A 17,613-nucleotide genomic window follows, 5' to 3' on the forward strand; every position below is an offset into this window, starting at 1 on the left:
TACATGGAAGTACCCATAGTTGCAATTTCGTTTTACACATAAAATTCTCTGATGTTTTCTTCGTTCTCACACATCCATGTAATTGGAAAATTTAACAATGATTTTCAATAGCAATTTAAACGATAGGCCATGTCAAGCCATAAATGCTATTGTGATTTTTTCACCCTCAATTGTGGACACAGATTTCTCCTTTTTTGTGGAAAATTGAATTGTGTCAATGGTGTTGTGCGTGCGTGCGTAAGTGAGTAAGGATACGTGAGCGTGAGTATGTTTATGTGGATACGTACATATGAAGGATGTTGTCCTGTTTTAGCAGAACAACTGTTACATACCAGTTGTGATCGACATTTTCTATGCAATGGCAATCAAATTGAAAAGGAGAGTACATACGAGCCTACATGGGGGAAACTTTATGGACATTCCAGTACCCTAAATGTGCAATCTTAATTTTTCTTAAAACTGAGATACTTTTTTGTTATAAAATATCGCATTTATTTCGAAGTAAATTTTTAAAGAATATTTGGAGCTAACTAAGACAGCCGTACACTGAAAAAAAAAAATCGGGAGGTTTAGTTCAGAGTACCCATATAGGTCCCAACCACTACCTTCGGCTAACTTTTCGAACCGTGTATTGATTTCAAAATCTCCTCCCAAATTCCTTTTAAACTCAACTAACCCTGAAAAACTTTAAAAATTAAAATCAGACAATGGCAAATCCACTTTCCAGACCGGATATCGAAAAATCAGGTACCCTTTGTTTTTGTGAATTTCTGGTAAATTGGAGAAGTTTAAAGTCTCCACTATTCTTTAAAAATTGGGAGGTGCCACTCCCTAATAAAATATCGAAAAATATAGTAGCGGATTTTTGTCTACAGATCAACATTTTCTTCAATTTTCAAAAAGTCGAACAAGGTGGAGGTCCCCATCCTCGGCCAAATAGCGAAAAAAGTGGTCCAGCGGTCTTTGGTCTTCCCAGAAAATTTCAAGCAAATCGGAGAACTTAATTCCAATTTTCAAACAGTAGCCAATGTTGAGGTCTTTCTTCCCCTCCAAGTTAAAAATTACATTAGTGCTAAATTTAACTTATTTTAATTGTAAAAAAAAAATTGTAGTTAAATTTTATTATTTTTTCGAAATTTTCCACAGATCAAAGAAATCTTACTTTCTTAAGTATGTCTCAAACTTTTTATGAACTAAATGTGGGTATAATGTGAATGTATAATATGAACTAAAGCAAAATAAAATAAAATGAAATAAAATAAAATAAAATAAAATAAAATAAAATAAAAGAATATTTTCGTACGATTCCCAAAAATAGTAAGAATGAACTACTGTGTGGTAAAATGTTCAATATTTGGTGCCAATGAATTTCGTCTTTACTTTTAGTTCAGTTTTTCTCCTATGAGAAGGTGTACTTTCGTGAACTGCAGTTAAAAATTATTTGTGGTCTCTGGTTAAAAAGGTGCTTGAGCTTATACCAAAGGTCACCACCAAATAGCGATGAGCTCTAGAGCCAAGTTTAGCACAATTAGTCCAATGATCCAAAAGAAAAACTTAGTAGAAAGTACACTCAAAAAACTCGGGCGAGTTTTATATGAAGACATGGTTGTTAGTGGCCATAGTTGTAACACAGCGTACAAAATTTCAAGCGAATCCCATTAAAAAAATTTTGAATTTGATCTAAAGACAAAACTTTAAAAGCACTTCTAAAAATGTCCTCCCAGGATGCTCTTTTAATTGAATTGTTTATAACTTGCACTTTTTCATATTTTTAATGAATATTTTTTGTCTCAAATGGGTTACAAATAGATTGCGAATTAATAAAATGATACAAATTATTAAAATTTTGTCGAGCAAAAAGCTAAACCCAGTCTAGAAAATTTTCGACTTTTTAAAAATATTTGAGGTCAAACGTTTCAGACAAGCATTACAAATCATTAAAAAATATCAAAATTACTTATTTGGCAAAATATAACTAAATTTTTTAATTCACATACAAAACATTGAATTCGAATCACACCTTAAGAAGTGATGCTAATTCAGCGCAACGGCTATTGAAATGGTGGACATCCGTTCTATGACAAGTCCATATTAATAAACTTCATCGCTTCTGTGCCAATTTTGCACGGACACGGTTGCCACTCGAGCCAAAATTATTCTACCAAAATTTTCAGAAAATTTCACCAAAAGAACTAACAAACAAATCTTATTTTGAAAAATTTTATTTCTGTAGAAAAATTTGTCAAAATTTTATTTCTATAGAAAATTTTGTCAAAATTTTATTTCTATAGAAAATTTTCTCAAAAATTTATTTTTCTAGAAAATTTTGTCAAAATTTAATTTCTATAGGAAATTTTGTCAAAATTTTATTTCTATAGAAAAATTTGTCAAAATTTTATAGCTGTAGAAAATTTTGTCGACATTTTATTGACGTAGAATATTTTGTCAAAATTTTATTTCTGTAAAAAAATTTGTCAAAATTTTATTTCTATATAACATTTTGTCAAAATTTTATTTCTATAGAAAATTTTACCAAAATTTTATTTCTATAGAAAATTTTATCAAAATTTTATTTCTATAGAAAATTTTCTCAAACATTTATTTCTGTGGAATATGTTGTCAAAATTTTATTTCTATAGAAAAATTTGTCAAAATTTTATAGCTGTAGAAAAATTTGTCGAAATTTTATTGATGTAGAATATTTTGTCAAAATATTATTTCTATAGAAAATATTGTCCAAATGTAATATCTATAGAAAATGTCAAAAATTTTATTTCTGTAAAAAAATTGTCAAAATTTTATTTCTATAGAAAATTTTCTCAAAAATTTATTTTTCTAGAAAATTTTGTCAAAATTTTATTTCTATAGGAAATGTTGTCAAAATTTTATTTCTATAGAAAAATTTGTCAAAATTTTATAGCTGTAGAAAATTTTGTCGACAATTTATTGATGTAGAATATTTTGTCAAAATTTTATTTCTGTAAAAAAATTTGTCAAAATTTTATTTCTATATAACATTTTGTCAAAATTTTTTTTCTATAGAAAAATTTGTCAAAATTTTATAGCTGTAGAAAAATTTCTCGAAATTTTATTGATGTAGAATATTTTGTCAAAATACTATTTCTATAGAAAATATTGTCCAAATGTAATATCTATAGAAAATGTCAAAATTTTATTTCTGTAGAAAAATTTGTCAAAATTTTATTTCTATATAAAATTTTGTAAAAATTTTATTTCTATAGAACATTTTATCAAAATTTTATTTCTATAGCAAAAATTTGTCAAAATTTTATAGCTGTAGAACATTTTGTCGAAATTTTATTTCTGTAGAAAAATTTGTCAAAATTTTATTTCTATATAAAATTTTGTCAAAATTTTATTTCTATAGAACATTTTCTCAAAAATTTATTTCTGTAGAAAATTTTCTAAAAAAATTATTTTTGTAGAAAATTTTTTTAAAAATTTATTTCTGTAAAACATTTCATCAATATTTTATTTCAGTCGAAAATGTTGTTAAAATTTTGTTTCTGTAGAAAATTTTGTCAAAATTTTGTTTCTGTAGAAAATTTTGTCAAAATTTTTTTTCTATACAAAATTTTGTCAACATTTTATTTCTATACGAAACTTTGTCAAAATTTTATTTCTGTCAAAATGTTATTTTATAGAAAATTTTGGTAACAAATTATTTCTATAGAAACTTTTTTCTATAGAAAATTTTCGCAAAATTTTATTTCTATAGAAAATTTTCTAAAATATTTAGTTTTCTAAACAATGTTGTCAAAATTTTATTTCTGTTGAAAATTTTGTCAAAATTTTACTTTTATAGAAAATTTTATCAATAGTTTATTTCTGTGGAAAATGTTGTCAAAATTTAGAAAATGTTTTTAAAAATTTTATTTCTATGGAAATTTTTTTCAAAATTTTATTTCTCTAGAAAATTTTGTCAAAATTTTATTTCTCTAGAAAATTTTGTCAAAATTTTATGTCTATAGGAAATTTGGTTCAAATTTTATTTATATATAAAATTTTGTCAAGATTTTATTTCTATAGAAAAATTTGTCAAAATTTTATTTCCATAGAACATTTTGTCAAAATTTTATTTCTATGGGACAATTTGTCAAAATTTTATTTCCATAGAAAATTTTGTCAAAATTTTATTTCCATAGAAAATTTTGTGAAAATTTTATTTCTATAGGTTTGTGAAGTACCTCTTAGTTGGAGAGGAATAATTTGCAAAATCTGCCAAAACATCAAGAATTCTACCAATCTACCAAACAGTAAAAAATTGACCATGTTTGGTAGAATTCTACCAAACATGGTCTCAAAAATTTAATTTTCTAAAAAATTTTGTCAAAATTTTATTTCTGTTGAAAATTTTGTCAAAATTTTATTTCTATAGAAAATTATGTCAAAATTTTAATTCTATAGAAAAATTTCTCAAAAATTTAGTTTTCTAAAAACGTTTGTCAAAATTTTATTTCTATTGAAAATTTTGTCAAAATTTGGAAAATGTTTTTAGAAATTTTATTTCTATAGAAAATGTTTTCAAAATTTAATTTCTATGGAAAATTTTTCCAAATTTTATTTCTGTAGAAAATGTTGTCAAAATTTAATTTCTCTAGAAAATGTTGTAAAAATGTTATATCTATAAAAAATTTGGTTAAAATTTTATTTATATAGAAAATTTTGTCAAAATTTTATTTCTATAGAAAATTTTGTGAAAATTTTATTTCCATAGAAAATTTTGTCAAAATTTTATTTCCATGGAAAATTTGTCAAAATTTTATTTCCATGGAAAATTTGTCAAAATTTTATTTCTGCAGGTTTTTGAAGTACCTCTTAGTTGGAGAGGAATAATTTGCAAAATCTGCAAAAACATCAAGAATTCTACCAGTCTACCAAACAGTAAAAAATCGACCACGTTTGGTAGAATTCTACCATTGTGGCAACCGTGCTTCCGGATCCAAAAATAACATTTTCACTACTTTTTTGCTGGGAGCGGATGAAATTCGTTCCTCCAAGAGCCTCCGGAGGCCAAATTTGGGAATCGGGTTGGATATGGACCAATTTTTGCTTGGTGGTTAGAAACCATATACTAATTTGCTTATCTAAGAGACATCTACCTGCTAACGAGGTCAAATCTGGGGATCGGTTTATATGGGTACTATATAATATATAATATAATTATATAAATTATAGACCGATATGGAACAATTTTTTGTGGGTGTTAGAGGCCATATATTAACACAACGTAACAAATTTGAATTGGATCGGATACAATTTGCTTCTGTAAGAGGCTCCGCAAACCAGATATGGCGCATTTGAAAAGCCATCCAATCTACACCAATAAAAACTGCTTTTGCCATGTATCGGTAGATTGACTCAGAACCTCATCAGGACCCACAATGTATATACTTTATCGGGTCTTAGTCCAATATTTCAATGTGTTGCAAACGGAATGACAACGTTAATATATGCCAATGGTGAATTTCCTTTAATTAAAATTTCTAATTTTTTAAAGAAATTTGTGCTTAATATTGTGTAAAATGCTTTTCCTAAATTTAGGTTGCATAATCTTTCATTTTAGGACAATATTTTTTTTCAGTGTATGTCAAGATTTTTGAGGACCTACCTCAATTAATTCATTTACTAGAGACGTATAGTAGAAAAATGGTCTTAAAATTTCGTATTTTTCGTTCATTGTTAATCGCTAAATGCACAGCAGCACCGATTCTTGCAAAATGATATAATATGCGAAACGGTAAAAAAAAGAAATTTTGCATAGCACATTAAATGTCAAAAGTTTGTTTTTTGTTGTGCGCTTTTGTTTTTAAAACTGTGTTATAATGTTTTAAATGCAACAAATTTGATTTCGTAGAATTCGGTCAAAATTTTAAGCATTTTTTCTGGTTGTGTCTTAAAAGATACAGTGCGCACTTAAGGGTTAAAGAAGTTAATAAAAATGCATTTTACACCAATAGGGAAAATATTTAGATTAAAGCCTCTAATTTAAACTAAAGTCTGGAAATAAATTGAAACTAAATGGGGAAATAGAGTTTGGTGTCGTTATCAAATGTCCTCTTAAGTGGACATCAGTAGTCAAAGGGTTAAATTTTCGCACGAAGTAGCAAGTTTTCGCCATAAAACAGGTTGTTTTTTGTGTGTATGAGATTCAAAGTGCCAACCACATTCTACTTTTTGCTAAAAAAAATAATATACTTGTAATTTTTTTTTCGAAAACACTTTAAATTCTGAATAAAACTCAATTACATATGCCAACATAATTTAAATATTCATTAATTAAAATAAAATAAACAAAGGCATATAGCAAATATTTTCAATGCTCTTGAAATTTCGACTAATACCTGTGGAAAACAATCAAAATACAGGCGCTACAAGAACACCACCAGCTAATATCATTTTTGTGGTCATTTCTAGTTTTTTCCTTTTTTTCGCAAAGGGGGCTCCTACCAAAAAAACAAAAGGGCAGGGGTGGGGAAGTGTTTGCTTTTGTTGGCCACAAAGTGTTACCACTTCAACGATTCTGCTATGCCATAGGTTTCCATCATCATGGTAAGCAAGCAAACGCCATTTATGGTCTATAGAATTTTTTTGTCCTCTATTGCTAAAGGATATTTTATAAGTGTATATGTGAGCGTTTGTGTGTGTGTGTGTGTCTCATTCTTCTCCTCCTCACTGTTTTGCAATTTTTCATGATGAAATGAAAAATTATGAATTCCCCAAAATAGGTCAAGTGTGAAAATGGTTGCATGTTTCCGCATCATTGAAATTGTTTGCTTTTTGTAGAGGAGTATAGAAAGCGTAGCGTGTGTGTGTGTGTGTGTGTTCGTTATGATGTCCGACTCATGTCATGTCAAAGGATATCTTGTGTAAAGGTGATACTTATCAAAAACACGCAATGCAAAAGGATGCCATAAAAATTGCAGGAATCAAGAATTTTATTACATGATGAAACTCCTTTTTGGGCAGTAGCAAAATAACATAAATTCGCTTTTATAATCAATGAATGATGATGATGAGAAGAGGATGCGACAGGGTCTCATTCACATCCTTACAAGGAAACAAAAGAAATATCATGGCCTGCATGTCATTTTCGAAGGACACTTACAACTCTTTTTGGACATTTTAAATGAAGTGAAAGCTTAATCAATTCAATATGACAATGTTAGCTGGATCTTTTCGCCCATCCCCCGTCTCTCCCACACCCTTACCATGATTTCCATTTACCCTTCTCTTGGTAGGATGTTACAATTTCCCAATTTTCATCTTGGGAATTCGACTTCATAAAATTCTTGTGAAACCACATTTGTGAAACCAACATTGAAGGCTTAAGGCCCTAACATGGATTGCCAGTTTAGTGGCCATTTGATTTTCGCACATTTTGATTTGTTTGTTTAAATTAAAGATCAACCGCTTGGAAATCTTAAGGGAAATCAGGCAGACTGTTTCCAAAATTCAGGACGAACAACAAAAGTGGGGAAAATAGTTTCCAAAATACAAAGTCAAAGAGGACAATTGAGCTTATAGGAATAGGGTTGATGCTAAATGGGGGTTAAATCATATTAAAGAAATTCAATAAAACCTTTTCCTATTATTTTAAGGTAATTTTTTTTTTACTTTATTGTCTTTGATTGATTATTTTTGTGGGGATAAACAATGGCATACAGTGGAGTCTTTCCAATGGAGTTGCCGGTATTTTTTATGGGTGTTTTTTTTTTTTAATTTATTTCTATGATGAATTTTATCGGCAGATTACAATTTGTAAAATAAATTTGTATTCAATATTTAAAATTAATTACTTTATTAGGCTAAACATATTAAATAACATTTTAACAAAATTTTGACAAAAGTTTTTATAGAAATAAAATTTTGACAAAATTTTCTATAGAAATAAAATTTTGACAAAATTTTCTATAGAAATAAAATTTTGACAAAATTTTCTATAGAAATAAAATTTTAACAAAATTTTCATTAGAAATAAAATTTTGACAAAATTTTCTTGAGAAATAAAATGTTGACAAAGTTTTCTATAGAAATAAAATTTTGACAAAATCTTCTATAGAAATAAAATTTTGAGAAAATTTTCTAAGAAACAAAATTTTGACAAAATTTTCTACAGAAATAAAATTTTGACAATATTTTCTGTGAAAAAAAAATTCTATAGAAATATTTTCTTTAGAAATAAAATGTTGACAAAATTTTCTTCAGAATGAAAATGTTGATAAAATTTTCCATAGAAATAAAATGTTGACAAAATTTTCTATAGAAATAAAATGTTGACAAAATTTTCTATAGGAATAAACTTTTGACAAAATTTTCTATAGAAATAAACTTTTGACAAAAATTTCTATAGAAATTAAATTTTAACAAAATGTTCTATAGAAATAAAATTTTGGGAAAATTTTCTATAGAAATATTTTTTTTTTTATAGAAATAAAATATTGACAACATTTTTTATAGAAATAAAATATTGTTGTTGTTTTTTTGATTTCAGATTAAAAAGTTTTGCTGCAAGTAGTGGATGCTGATGAGGAATGTGGTAATTCCGAAACGTGCGTCCATCCAACCATTTTGCAGTCTATAGGGCTTTTCCCAAATAAATTTGACAAACATTATTTTCCTCTGTTGGTTAAGCTATAGTTGTAGTTTAGTCAATGCACGGTTTTAAGTTGAAATAAAAAACAACAACAACAATGATTAAAGAAAAAAACCAACAATAACAAAACAAAACGAATGAAATAAAATATTGACAAAATTTTCTTTAGAAATAAAATTTTTACAAAATTTTCTTTAGAAATAAAATTTTGACAACATTTTCGTTAGAAATAAAATTTTGACAAAATTTTCTATAGAAATAAAATGTTGACAAAGTTTTCTATAGAAATAAAATTTTGACAAAATTTTCTATAGAAATAAAATTTTGACAAAATTTTCTGTGAAAAAAAATTCAATAGAAATAAAATTTTGACAACATTTTCTTTAGAAATAAAATGTTGAAAAAATTTTCTTCAGAATGAAAATGTTGATAAAATTTTCCATAGAAATAAAATTTTGACAAAATTGTCTATAGAAATAAAATTTTGACAACATTTTCTATAGAAATTAAATTTTAACAAAGTTTTCTATAGGAATAAACTTTTGACAAAATTTTCAATAGCAATAATTTTTTTTTTATAGAATTAAAATATTGACAAAATTTTTTATAGAAATAGAATATTGATGTTGTTTTTTTGATTTCAGATTAAAAAGTTTTGCTGCAAGTAGTGGATGTTGATGAGGAATGTGGTAATTCCGAAACGTGCGTCCATCCAAACATCTTGCGGTCTATAGGGCTTTGCCCAAATAAATTTGACAAACATTCTTTTCCTCTGTTGGTTAAGCTACACTTGTAGTTTAGTCAATGCACGGTTTTAAGTTGAAATCAAAAAAAAATCAACAACAATGATTACAGAAAAAACCAACAATAACAAAACAAAACGAATTAAATAAAATATTGACAAAATTTTCTTTAAAAATAAAATTTTTACAAAATTTTCTTTAGAAATAAAATTTTGACAGCATTTTCTTTAGAAATACAATTTTGACAAAATTTTCTATAGAAATAAAATTTTCACAAAATTTTCTATAGAAATAAAATGTTGACCAAATGTTCTATAGAAATAAAATTTTTACAACATTTTCTATAGAAATAAAATGTTGACAAAATTTTCTATAAAAATAAAATTTTGACAAAATTTTCTACAGAAATAAAATTTTGACAAAATTTTCTACAGAAATAAAATTTAGACAAAATTTTCTGTGAAAAAAAAATTTTATACAAATAATTTCGTTAGAAATAAAATTTTGACAAAATTTTCTTCAGAATGAAAATGTTGATAAAATTTTCCATAGAAATAAAATTTTAACAAAATTTTCTATAGAAATACAATTTTGACAAAATTTTCTATAGAAATAAAATTTTGACAAAATTTTCTGCAGAAAAAAAAATTTCTATACAAATAATTTCTTTAGAAATAAAATGTTGAAAAATTTTTCTTCAGAATGAAAATGTTGATAAAATTTTCCATAGAAATAAAATTTTGACAACATTTTCTATAGAAATAAAATTTTGGGAAAATTTTCTATAGAAATAATTTTTTTTATAGAAATAAAATATTGACAAAATTTTTTATAGAAATAAAATATTGTTGTTGTTTTTTTGATTTCAGATTAAAAAATTTTGCTGCCAGAAGAGTATGCTGATGAGGAATGTGGTAATTCCGAAACTTGCGTCCATCCAACCATCTTGCAGTCTATAGGGCTTTGCCGAAATAAATTTGACAAACATTATTTTCCTCTGTTGGTTAAGGTACTCATGTAGTTTAGTCAATGCACGGTTTTAAGCTGAAATCAAAAAAAAACAAGTATATACGGCCGCAAGTTCGGCCAGGCCGAATCTTATGTACCCACCACCATGGATTGCGTAGAAACTTCTACGAAAGACTATCATCCACAATCGAATTACTTGGGTTGTGGTATCTTAAAACTTCTTAACATCGTTTTCTAAATTGTGATTTAGTCCATACATGGCATATATTAGACAAAAAAGTTATGTATAGTTAAGTCTACAAATAATTACGAATCGATATGGACTTTTTGTACGTAGAGAGCCAGAATTGAAATATGGGGGTCGCTTATATGGGGGCTATATACAATTATGAACTTGATATGGACCAATTTTTGTGTGATTGGGGATCGATTTATCTGAGGGCCATATATAACTATAGACCGATATGGACCTAGTTAGGCATGGTTGTTAACGACCATATACTAGCACAATGTACCAAATTTCAACTCACTCGGATGAAATTTGCTCCTCCAAGAGGTTCCAAAACCAAATCTCGGGATCGGTTTATATGGGGCTATGTACGATTATGGACTAATATGGACCACTTTTGGCATGGTTGTTAAGTACCATATACTACCACCACGTACCAAATTTCAAGCAGATCGGATGAATTTTGCTTCTCCAAAAGGCACCGGAGGTCAAATCTGGGGATCGGTTTATATGGGAGCTATATATAATTATGGACTGATAGGAACCAATTCCTGCATGGTTGGTGGGTACCATATACTAACATCACGTACCAAATTCCAACCGAATGGGAAGAATTTTGCTCTTCCAAGGGGCTCTGGAGGTCAAATCTGGGGATCGGTTTAAATGGGGCCTATATATAATTATGGACCGATATCGACCAATTTTTGCATGGGAGTTTGAGGCCATATATTAACACCACGTACCAAATTTCAACTGAATCAGATGAATTTTGGTCTTCCAAGAGGTTCCGGAGGTCAAATCTGGTGATCGGTTTATATGGGGGCTATATATAATTATGAACCGATGTGGACCAATTTTTGCATGGTTGTTAGAGACCATATACTAACATCACGTACCAAATGTCCGCCGGATCGGATGAAATTTGCTTCTCTTAGGGGCCTCGCAAGCCAAATCGGGGGATCGGTTTATATGGGGGCTATATATAATTATGGACCGATGTGGACCAATTTTTGCATGGTTGTTAGAGACCATATACTGACACCATGTACCAAATTTTAGCCGGATCGGATGAAATTTGCTTCTCGTAGAGGCCTCGCAAGCCAAATCGGGGGATCGGTTTATGTGGGGGCTATATATAATTATGGACCGATGTCGACCAATTTTTGCATGGTTGTTAAAGACCATATACTAACACCATGTACCAAATTTCAGCCGGATCGGATGAAATTTGCTTCTCTTAGAGACCTCGCAAGCCAAATCGGGGGATCGGTTTATATGGGGGCTATATATAATTATGGACCGATGTAGACCAATTTTTGCATGGTTGTTAGAGACCATATACCAACACCATGTACCAAATTTCAGCCGGATCGGATGAAATTTGCTTCTCTTAGAGGCCTCGCAAGCCAAATTTTGGGGTCCGTTTATATGGGGGCTATACGTAAAAGTGGACCGATATGGCCCATTTGCAATACCGTCCGACCTACATCAATAACAACTACTTGTGCCAAGTTTCAAGTCGATAGCTTGTTTCGTTCGGAAGTTAGCGTGATTTCAACAGACGGACGGACGGACGGACGGACGGACATGCTCAGATCGACTCAGAATTTCACCACGACCCAGAATATATATACTTTATGGGGTCTTAGAGCAATATTTCGATGTGTTACAAACGGAATGACAAAGTTAATATACCCCCCATCCTATGGTGGTGGGTATAAAAAAATAAACAACAACAATGATTAAAGAAAAAAACCAAAAATAACAAAAAAAACGAATGAAATAAAATATTGACAAAATTTTCTTTAGAAATAAAATGTTGACAACATTTTCTTTAGAGATAAAATTTTGACATTTTCTTTAGAAATAAAATTTTGACAAAATTTTCTATAGAAATAAAATGTTGACAAAGTTTTCTATAGAAATAAAATGTTGGCAAAGTTTTCTGTAGAAATAAAAATTCTACAAAATTTTCTATAGAAATAAAATTTTGACAACAGTTTCTATAGAAATAAAATTTTGACAAAATTTTCTATAGAAATAAAATATTGACAAAATTTTCTATAGAAATAAAATTTTCGATTGAAATAATATTTTGACAACATTTTCTATAGAAATGACATTTTGACAACATTTTCTATAGAAATGACATTTTCTATAGAAATAAAACTTTCTATAGAAATAAAATTTTGACAAAATCTTCTATGAAAATAAAATTTTGAGAAAATTTTCTACAGAAATAAAATTTTGAAAAAAATTCTGTGAAAAAAAATTTGACAAAATTTTCTATAGAAATAAAATTGTGACAAAATTTTCTATAGAAATAAAATTTTGACAATATTTTCTAAAGATATGAAATTATATAAATTCAACTTCTTTAAAAACTTTATGAATATACAACCAAAAACTTGTTGCTAATGGAAGGGATCATGCATTCATTGAACAAAAACAATGTTTCATACTACCCACGAAAATTTAGTAAAAAACTCCAAATTAATATTTTTTTAAATTTGGTATATTTGTGTTAAAATTTTATTTTTGGCAACCGTGACTGCACAACAATAAAGTCACGTTTATAAAAAACATTATTAGTATGAAATTTAATTTTCATTTTTCAATCCTTAGAGAAACTTTAAAATATGTCACACAATTTCATATAGAGTATATACAAGACCATTCACGGTTTGTTTTCTCCATCTATAGCAACTCTCCGGAATATTCTGAAACCAAGTCAATCACTTCCAATGGCTAACGGTTGGCAAAAATTATAAAAATCGCACAAAATACCTGAGCTACATAATTTTTGTCCATATTTTGATTAAAATGTGGCCACAGGAAAACAAACCTCCAATTAAAAGCTTGGCAGAATGTGGTAACTAACGGGGAAACATGCAGGGAGTTAAAGGTGGTAAACATTATTAAAAATACCAATAAAGCTAACCACGGGACTTGCATTAAATTCCAATGTTCGAAAGTAAATAAAAAACGCAGTAAGCAGCCAGAAGCCATCATCAGTATCAGCATCATCATCATCATCATCATCATCGTCGTCGTCATCTACCACCTACAGCAGCTCAGCTCGAAGGCAACCTCATACAGACATTCACATTTTGTGCTCAACACAGGTACATACACAAGCACACTGATTTACATTGGCATTCTCATAAATAATCCATAAACATGGTGAATTGGTTATTAAAAGGTACACCTTTAGAAAAAAAATTAATTAATTATTAATTTGCAAAGAGAACAAACACTCTCTCACACACACATACACAAATACATTCATTACTTAATATTTTCGTGTGATTATTACATGAAAATTTCCATCGTAGATTACCAATAGGCAGGAAAAGGATAATACAGGAAATATGGAAATAGATTTTTAATGCCTTAGCCGATGAAAGCAATGTGACCGGTAAGGCTTAAATATTTCTGAATAATGTTCCAATGGGCTCATAAGGAGTGGGAGAGGGGGAGAGAGAAAGTAGGTTAATTTGTTTGTTACGAAAAGTGATGCCTACAGGGTCAATATTTGGCCAAAAATGAAGGCAGAAAATAATGAGAAGGTCTGTATTGCCCATTTCGGTTTATTAGCTAATAGAACATGGCTTATATTTTATAGCTAATTAAGACTGGTAAGGTCTATGTTTAAATTTTGGCAATTAAATAAATCAATTTTAAAGATTACATGGTTAATTTTTACAAGAAACTTCGGGAGGATGGTGAACCTTTTAAACTTTAGTTTCTTAAAAAAAAAAAGAAATTAAAAAAGGAAAAAAAAAAGAAATTAAAAAAGGAAACACCAATAACCAATGGCCGTAAGTACGTCCAGACCAAATCTTATGTACCCTCCACCATGGATTGCGTAGAAAGCTCAGCTAAAGACTGTCATCTACAGTCGAAGTACTTGGATTGTCTTAGCCCATATGGAGGCAGATTAATTACCAACATAAAAAAATTCAGTTCTTGATCGGTTTATATAAAGGAGTCTATAAATAAAAATTAACCTAATGAACCAATTTTCGCAGGGCAAAATTTCAATCGGATCTGATGAAATTTCCCAATGTATGAATTGCATGAAATCAAACCTGGGGATTGATTTAAATGGGGCCTATATATAATTATATACCGATTTGGACCAATATTTGCAATATTTGCTGTTACATGTCATATATTAACACCATGCATACAATTTAAACCGTATCGGATGAAATTTCCATCTCCAAAATGGTTCTCAAATCAAATCTGGGGATCGGTTTATATGGGGGCTATATATAATTATGGACCGATATGCACCAATTTTTGTATGATTGTTAGAGACCACATCGATGATTGTTAAAGACCACATCGATGATTGTTAGAGACCATCACAGTCAATAGCTTGTTTCGTTCGGAAGTTAGCGTAATTTCAACCGACAGACGACGAAGAATTCAATCGCGATCCAGACTGTATACATTTAATGGGGTCTGAGAGCAACATGTCGATAAGTCACAAACGGAAAGACAAAGTTAATAGCCCCCCATCCTATTCACGGTTGAAACAGTTGATAGAATTCTACCAAAAATAGTACACTTTTTACTGTTTGATAGATTGGTAGAATTCTTGATTATTTGTTAAATTTTTCAAATTATTCCATTCCAACTAAGAGACAGTTCACAAGTTTTATTTACAAATAAAATTTTGACAACATTTTATACAAAAATAAAATTTTGACAAAATTTTCTATAGAAATAAAATTTTGACAAATTTTTCTATAGAAATAAAATTTAAACAAAATTTTCTATAGAAATAAAATTTTGACAAGTTTTTCTATAGAAATAAAATTTAAACAAAATTTTCTATAGAAATAAAATTTTTGATAAATTTTCTATAGAAATAAAATATTGACAAACTTTTCTATAGAAATAAAACTTTGACAAAATTTTCTATAGACATACAATTTTGACAAAATTTTCTATAGAAATAAAATTTTGACAAAATTTTCTATAGAAATAAAATTTTGACAAAATTTTCTTTAGAAGAATAAAAATTTTAAAAAATTTTCCATAGAAATAAAATGTTGACAAAATATTCTATAGAAATAAGATCTTCATAACATTTTAGATAAAAATAATTTTTTGACAAAATCTTTTATATATTTTTTTTTTTTTTGACAAAATTTTCTATAGAAATAAAATGATGACAATTTTTTTCTATAGAAATACAGTTTTGACAAAATTTTCTATAGAAATATAGTTTGACAAATTTTCTATAGAAATAATATTTCCACAAAATTTTCTAAAGAAATAAAATTTTGACAAAATTTTCTATAGAAATAAAATTTTGGCAAATGTTTCTTTAGAAAAAAATTTTGACAAAATTTTCTACAGAAATAAAATTTTGACAAAATTTTCTATAGAAATAAAATTTTGACAAAATTTTCTACAGAAATAAAATTTTGACAAAATTTTCTATAGAAATAAAATTTTGACAAAATTTTCTATAGAAATAAAATGTTGATAAAATTTTATATAGAAATAAAATTTTGACAAAATTTTCTATAAAAATAAAATTTTGACAAAATTTTATACAGAAATAAAATGTTGACAAAATATTCTATAGAAATAAAATCTTGATAACATTTTAGATAGAAATAAATTTTTGACAAAATTTTCTATAAATTTTTTTTTTTGACAAAATTTTCTATAGAAATAAAGTTTGACAAGATTTTCTATAGAAATAAAATTTTTACAAAATTTTCGATAGAAATAAAATTTTTACAAAATTTTCGATAGAAATAAAATTTTGACAAAATATTCTATAGAAACACAGTTTTGACAAAATTTTCTATAGAAATAAAGTTTGACAAATTTTCTATAGAAATAATATTTCCACAAATTTTCTATAGAAATAAAATATAGAAAAACAAGTAAGGAAAGTCTAAAGTCGGGCGGGGCCGACTATATTATACCCTGCACCACTTTGAAGATCTAAATTTTCGATACCATATCACATCCGTCAAATGTGTTGGGCGCTATATATAAAGGTTTGTCCCAAATACATATATTTATATATCACTCGATCTGGACCGAATTAGATAGACTTCTGCAAAATCTATAGACTCAAAATTTAAGTCGGCTAATGCACTAGGGTGGAACACAATGTTAGTAAAAAAATATGGGAAACATTTAAATCTGAAGCAATTTTAAGGAAACTTTACAAAAGTTTATTTATGATTTATCGCTCGATATATATGTATTAGAAGTTTAGGAAAATTAGAGTCATTTTTACAACTTTTCGACTAAGCAGTGGCGATTTTACAAGGAAATTGTTGGTATTTTGACCATTTTTGTCGAAATCAGAAAAACATTTATATAGGAGCTATATCTAAATCTGAACCGATTTCAACCAAATTTGGCACGCATAGCTACAATGCTAATTCTACTCCCTGTGCAAAATTTCAACTAAATCGGAGCAAAAAATTGGCCTCTGTGGTCATATGAGTGTAAATCGGGCGAAAGCTATATATGGGAGATATATCCAACTCTGAACCGATTTCACCCAAATTTGGCACGCATTGTTACAATGCTAATTCTACTCCCTGTGCAAAATTTCAACTAAATGCGAGTTAAAAATTGGCATCTGTGGCCATATGAGTGTAAATCGGGCGAAAGCTATATATGGGAGATATATCCAAATCTGAACCGATTTCAACCAAATTTGGCACGCATAGTTACAATGCTAATTCTACTCCCTGTGCAAAATTTCAACTCAATCGGAGTTAAAAATTTGGCCTCTGTAGGCAAATGAGTGTAAATCGGGCGAAAGCTATATATGGGAGCTATATCTAAATCTGAACCGATTTGGCTGATATTTTGCAAGTTTTTCGTGACCCATAAAATATTCGGATGTACGGAATTTGAGGAAGATCGGTTGATATACACGCCAATTATGACCAGATCGGTGAAAAATATATACGGCAGCTATATCTAAATCTGAACCGATTTTTTCCAAAATCAATAGGGATCGTCTTTGTGCCTAAACAGGACCCTATACCAAATTTTAGGACAAT

Source organism: Haematobia irritans, chromosome 1 (genome assembly GCF_050003625.1).
Source record: "Haematobia irritans isolate KBUSLIRL chromosome 1, ASM5000362v1, whole genome shotgun sequence".
NCBI classification, from domain to species: Eukaryota; Metazoa; Arthropoda; class Insecta; order Diptera; family Muscidae; genus Haematobia; species Haematobia irritans.